The sequence below is a fragment of the Bombus terrestris genome, chromosome 10 (assembly GCF_910591885.1).
Source record: "Bombus terrestris chromosome 10, iyBomTerr1.2, whole genome shotgun sequence".
Lineage (NCBI taxonomy): Eukaryota > Metazoa > Arthropoda > Insecta > Hymenoptera > Apidae > Bombus > Bombus terrestris.
Genome location: NC_063278.1, coordinates 15,992,679 through 15,998,740, shown reverse-complemented (window position 1 = coordinate 15,998,740; position 6,062 = coordinate 15,992,679). Strand labels below are relative to the sequence as shown.

The following is a 6,062-nucleotide window of genomic DNA, read 5'->3' as shown; positions in this document are numbered from 1 at the left end:
TTTTAGAAATCTTTCTCAGCTATGCCTTACTTTTCTTTTCTTACAAACAAGACCGATCTCGACTTTTCTCTTCGGTTCCGCATACAGATTTTGCCATTATCGCTTTTAATTGCTCTCTTATTCGTCGTTTCGACCGCGAGTTGTATTTTAGCGGAAAAATTAGGCTATGGCATCGAGATCGTATCTCCCGTGTTTCTCTCCTCGCCGTTAAAGAGGTGAAATTAAAACGCATCCAACCACGTTGACTTTCTCTCGAAATATATTTTTATATCGTGACAAATAAGAGAATAATCAAAGGAGGCAGGAATCGGTGATCCGTTAAACGTACATTGCACGCTAAAATTACGCGAATAAATTTGTTCGCCTTGATTTTATCTATACGTATCCTGAGGAGTCGATCTTACTCAACGCTAATACTACTATTACCATAAGAATTAACGTTTCTAAACTTTTGATTAAAAATTCCGCTGTCCTGACGTCCCAACCTTTTCTACGATATGCGAGAAATTAATTTTTCAATATCTATTCCTCTTTTTATTCCCTTTCTTCTGAGAAATATAAACATATATAGCCTATCTCTATCCATCGCGACCGATCGTTTAACCGGTTGAAATACTTATATCATACAACGAATATCGAGAATCTTAGGGACAAGTGCAATTTATTATGATAATGAGCATAATCTTATCGGCATGGAACGCATTAAGTAAAGATATCGCAACGACGATAAAGGCACGAAAATCTACGTCGAACTGTCAAAAATGTTTTTTACGATTACCAAACTACGTGTTAATTCGTAGTATTTACACTGTATTTAATGATTTCCAGTGGGAGCATTTAAAAAATCGTACCGTCGTGCAAAAACTCGAGTCAGCAGGTAACGGAATCTCGGTGTTCGTCGTCCAAGATCAATTTGCACACGAAACCGTTTACCGTAACGATCCTGAAGCAGCGATCGTCGGACAGTCGCGATGCGAACGTAAAAACACAGCGATCACCGGCGTGACCCGTTTGTCATTTATCGGCATCTCGCCCACAATGGCACATGCCGGAAGTTGTTTCTGTGTAATCGTTGAATCGTCTTGACGAGTCAACTCCGACGCAAACTTGTCTCCCTACTCTTTGCAGATGACTCGCCAACGATTCATCACGGAAAAATGTCGCCTCTCTAATTAAATCGGTCGACTGGATGGTCCTGTTTTACTCGATTGCTGGTAGGTAGATGGACGGATGAGAGCAAAAGGAAAAAGGCAGTAGCCTGCGAGTCCAAGGTCGCGAATGCGAAGGTTATCGCGTCTCTTCTAGTTGGCACGACTGAGTTTACGATGTCCCACGCGTTCGCTTTTCCACGGATCGAACGCGCGCGTTTTCTTTAAAAATCGTAGGACAAACATCTTGTAACGAAACTTGGCTATTCGATGAAAAGAGACGTTTCGTGGATCTCTAAATCTTCGAATTTTCCGTGTCTCGACCTGGCTTTTTAATTTCCACCACGAAATTCTTTCCTATTCCTCGGAACATTATAAAACTTTAGTACTGCATGATTATATCGTTACTCATTGTGGAGTATTCGCATTGTACGGTATGGTAAATGTTGTACAATAGTTACGCACTTTTGTATCGTATTTATGCTTGAGGTTAGTATATTTACGAAGCAGATAGGGATAAGTATACTCCACAGAGGAAGCAATTAACGTACCTGCTACTGTCTAAGAAGTCTTCCAACGATAGAAGAATACGATTCGATCGAAAAGAACGCAGAAAGTGTATTATAAAATCTTTTTCGCAAAATTGGCCTTAACCTTGAATTTCAATTTCGCGGCAAGTTTTTCAGCAGATCGATCCATCGAGCTGAAGACGTAAGATCCACCTAATACGGCCAGAGCAAAGGATTTTTCTACGCTCTGTACATACAGCGGATAAGCGGAGAAGAGAACGACGACGACGAGAGCGCGGAGAAAAGCGAGATGGGCAAAGAAGCAAGGAAGGAAGGAAGGAGGGAAGGAAAATGCTCGAATAACCGAATGGATGGAACAAAGAGCGTCTGGTCGCTCCAGGAAACGCTTCTGAAGTCGGGCTAGCTACTCTTCTCTCTGGTACGCGGTACCTTCGTGCAGGAATTTTGATCGAGTCCCAAGATAAAAGGTGAATGCTCCTAAGGGAAGCACTTGCGGACTCGAGGTCGCTAGAGGCTACATTTAACATAGTGAATATCAAAAGAGGCGTATTTCGAGAACAATGGAACGTGGTTATTTCGCTTTTAATCGCGAGTAATCCAGCAAATTTATTTCAATGGATTATGTCACGAGAGAGTCTCGGGGACGAGTAATATTTAAAAAGAGGAACGGTCTACTTCAATTCATTAAACCCGTATATGTAATTATAATTAAGTTTATACAACTGGTTCGCTCGCGCATAATTTACCGCGTATAACGAGCAAACACAGCAAAGTACGGGTATCGAACGTTTCGAATTGTACCTCGACCAATTAGACTCGTCGAATGACGATAAAAAAATACTTTGTCTCCATAGCGAGGCTAACGTCACCTCGGATAAGACACGTAGAACCACGTTATGCGTTGTTTAAAAATTCTGTTGACAAATCCAGCGCAGTTTGGAATCGACAAAATCCAAGTTACGCGAGAACGATAGCCGACGACCATCTTTCAAACTTCGATCAATGCGGATGGACGAATATCCGAAGAAGACGAAGCTTCGTCTTTGCTCCCGTTTCTTTCCATTTCCCCTTCTTTTCCTTGAAATGTGTTCCTGCGAGGAAATGGCACGCATTCGATGCTTAATATTTGTATCGTTTTCTCGAAAATTAAGATCCTTTCGGGCTGTTTCAGCGTCGACCTAAAGCATCGAACGCACGTACAGCGGACTCCTCATTCGAGATCTCGCGGCTCTTGCCATCTCCTTGTTGGATGTCCTGCGAGAATTTCTCGTTCGCAAACAAGTCCAAAGATGGCCATTTTTTAAGATCCTTCTTTGGCGCTAGTCATTTAGACTGGTTTGGTAGTTCTGGCGTTACGAGAGCGAGGATTCCTAGGAGGAAGTAACAATGGGAAACTGTAAATCGAAAATGAAGCAGAGTGGCTAAGAAAGGGGAAGAACGAGGGGAAGAACGAGGGGAAGGATAAGGGGAAGGATAAGGGGAAGGTAAATGGGAGGGGGAATTTGAAAGGGAAGGGAAAAGGAAGGCGACGAGGGAAGAGGCAGGATAGAAGAGCGCGGTGCCGGAGGTAGAGTGCGTGCACCCCGATCGATGAACGTCGTTCAGGGGTCACGCCGAGCCGAGCCGAGCCGAGCCGTGCCACGCCGCGTTTCCCCTCCCAGTGCTTGCCAACTCATAGACCCCGCGAGTGTATTGACTCCCTACTCCCCGCCATGTTCCTCGTACAGCCGCTGTCACTCGAAAAGGAGAGAGGGAGAAGAGACGAAAAGAATACCTATAGCGGTGACCGCTGCGATCTACGACCTTGGACGAGAAAGGTCTCTCGAATCAGCCTGGCGAGTCACCGGGAAAATCTCTTAGCCGTCGACCATGTCGATACTCTCTTCCTACTTTATTCGCCACCATTTTCCACTTACCGTTGAACGCTATCTCCGCTACTATTACGCTTGACAGCTTCGACTAGATACTCCAATAATAATAGCACTTGGTAACTAGATTACGGATTTTGATGCATTCGTAGAAAATCAGAAATTGCGAACGTGCGAAGAACGCACGTAACACGAGAAAATAGATAAAATATCCAATGCGATACTCGGCGAGTGAAACAATTTTCTACCGAGGTTCTATTCTTTAGATTATATTCTCAAAACTTTCGACTAGCAAATCGATCGAAATAAAGTTTGGTGGGTGCTACGGGAAGAGGTAGATAGCGAACTCGAACCGTGAAATTTTTATTTCGACAAACCGTACACGTTCGAAAGCTACCAGTCTCTTCGTATATACACGCGTAACAGATTTTCGACGATATTGGATGTTCAGCGACTGACGCATTTTATTACTCGATGCAATTACGAGTTACGGTTCAAGGATACGTACGAGCAATCAAACGTAGCTCGGTGGTTGTAATCGTTTTACGTTTTGTTCGTGCTCTTGCTCGCTAACACGAGAGATATTCCGATTAGATCGGATTAGAGTCGAATTAGACTTCGGTTAGTTCTAATTACCGAACTTGGTGACTAACAGGCTATTGGTGATAGCTGGAAAATCTGTCACGAGGATCAACCTCCCGACGCACGAATCGACGCCAAAGCTGACATTTCGCGTTTCGAATTTATCTTCTTTCTCCATAACATCGGTTAAATTTTACCTCGATCGATGTTTATTTTACGAAAACAACGTCTTTTTTCATTTCCTTTGCGAATCGGAATGCGTTACTTAAGCCAATGCAACAATAAAAATACCACGAGAATCTTTTCTGTTGCGTGCACGAAGGAAAAGAATCCGCGGTTCCTCGAAGAAGAAACAGATTTATATCCTTCAAACGTGAAATGCATTTACTCCTACTAGTTAACAAAATAAGCAGAGTTACTGGCAATACGGATAATGTAAAATGGTAATTCGGCTTTCTTCTTTCCTGTTTTCTTTCGCTTCCGAGGAAGAAGATCGTGGTGTACCATGGACTCTAAACGTTCTGCAACAGTGTAAACCAGCGTCTGTGTACACGACAACGGCATTAATTCTACCGGCTGTCTAGGCGATTGGATCTCTTCAGGAAGAACGCTCTCAAGGGCGAACCATAAATCTTATCGCTCCTCGCCGGGCCACATTTGTAAGCCAGTACCTAGCAATCACGCCTAAGTGCATGGAGGAAATCGCGAGAGGCGACAAGGTGGTTTGCACAGTTCTTCCCGTATCCTTTTACACATAATTGCGGCTACGTAACGCACGCCATATAGTATCGGAAGTCGTTTTATTTCTGCGGTTAGCCGTGTAACCGCCTGGTTATCGTCCAATCGCTTTCCAACGATTATTTTAGATCTTACCAAGAGCACCGCGTCGATCTGCCGAAAGCAACCTCCTAGGCAGATTTTTTCAGCCATTTTCAAGCGAGACTCGAAACAGGTTGACGAAATGAAATTCGACTTTCGCGATGTCTCGGTTTATACGTCCAGGAATCAAACACGGATAAATTAGGAGAAGAATGACACCAAGCGGCTGTAACTTTGTATCAATCTTTAATATCTTTATATTTAGCTTTATATATAGAATACTATCGTTATTACGTTAAAGTAAAGAAGAAAGAGGAAAGAAAGATGGCTGGTGCACTTTTATCGAGAGGAATCTTGGTAACTACGTTTTTTCGCTCGATTAGCGACGCATCGATGAAGAAAACTTCTGTCGCGAACATTTCCCGCGCTCCTTGTTCCACTTGTGCGAAACAACTAGAGTTTTATGCGTATCGTTTCTTCGAAAATTTACTTTATCCACCCAACATTATACTCGGCGATATAGTTTGGATATTTTGTACATTTTTACGTACTACGCGCATTTTCCTCGTCTTACATTTCCTATAAACGCACAAAAATCCGCAGTATAGAAATAACACCGAAATAAGGATCGTGAAACAAACGTCGAATATCTGCCAAAAACACTATTTAGCGTCAACTAGGTGTTTTAATCGAAATGAATAACTTGCAAGTGTCTGAAAGAAAAAAGAATTCGTGCGTAAAAGAAGAAAAGTTCTGTCGCGAATATTTTCCACGCTACTTATCCTACTTATGCGAAATAACGCTTTATGCGCTGCATATCGCACCTCTATTATTAAAATTTATAAAATCGCCATGAAAAGAGCATGGGAAAATTATCGCCATGAAATATATGACGTGAAAAATATCATCGTACGTATAGCACCGACTTATAAAATGTACAAAGCGCTTCGACATCGTTGAACGATATATTTTCGAATTTTCGTCGTAAATATTTCGATCGAGGCGAGAGCTTTCAAGTGCGCGGAGAAAGAAGCACGAAAGAAGGAAAATTGGATTATTGCTCTATACGGACAAAGACGATTTTTATTCCGAACATTTTCCGCGCCCTCGTTCTA

The 6,062-nt window shown here is 42.6% G+C and overlaps 1 protein-coding gene across 4 annotated transcripts in view; it reads right to left on the bottom strand.

Moving 5' to 3' along the window:
• LOC100650048 (brain tumor protein) overlaps nt 1-6,062 on the bottom strand; it is a 109,449-nt gene that overhangs the window by 17,326 nt on the left and 86,061 nt on the right. The gene's annotated exons all lie outside the window — the stretch shown is intronic.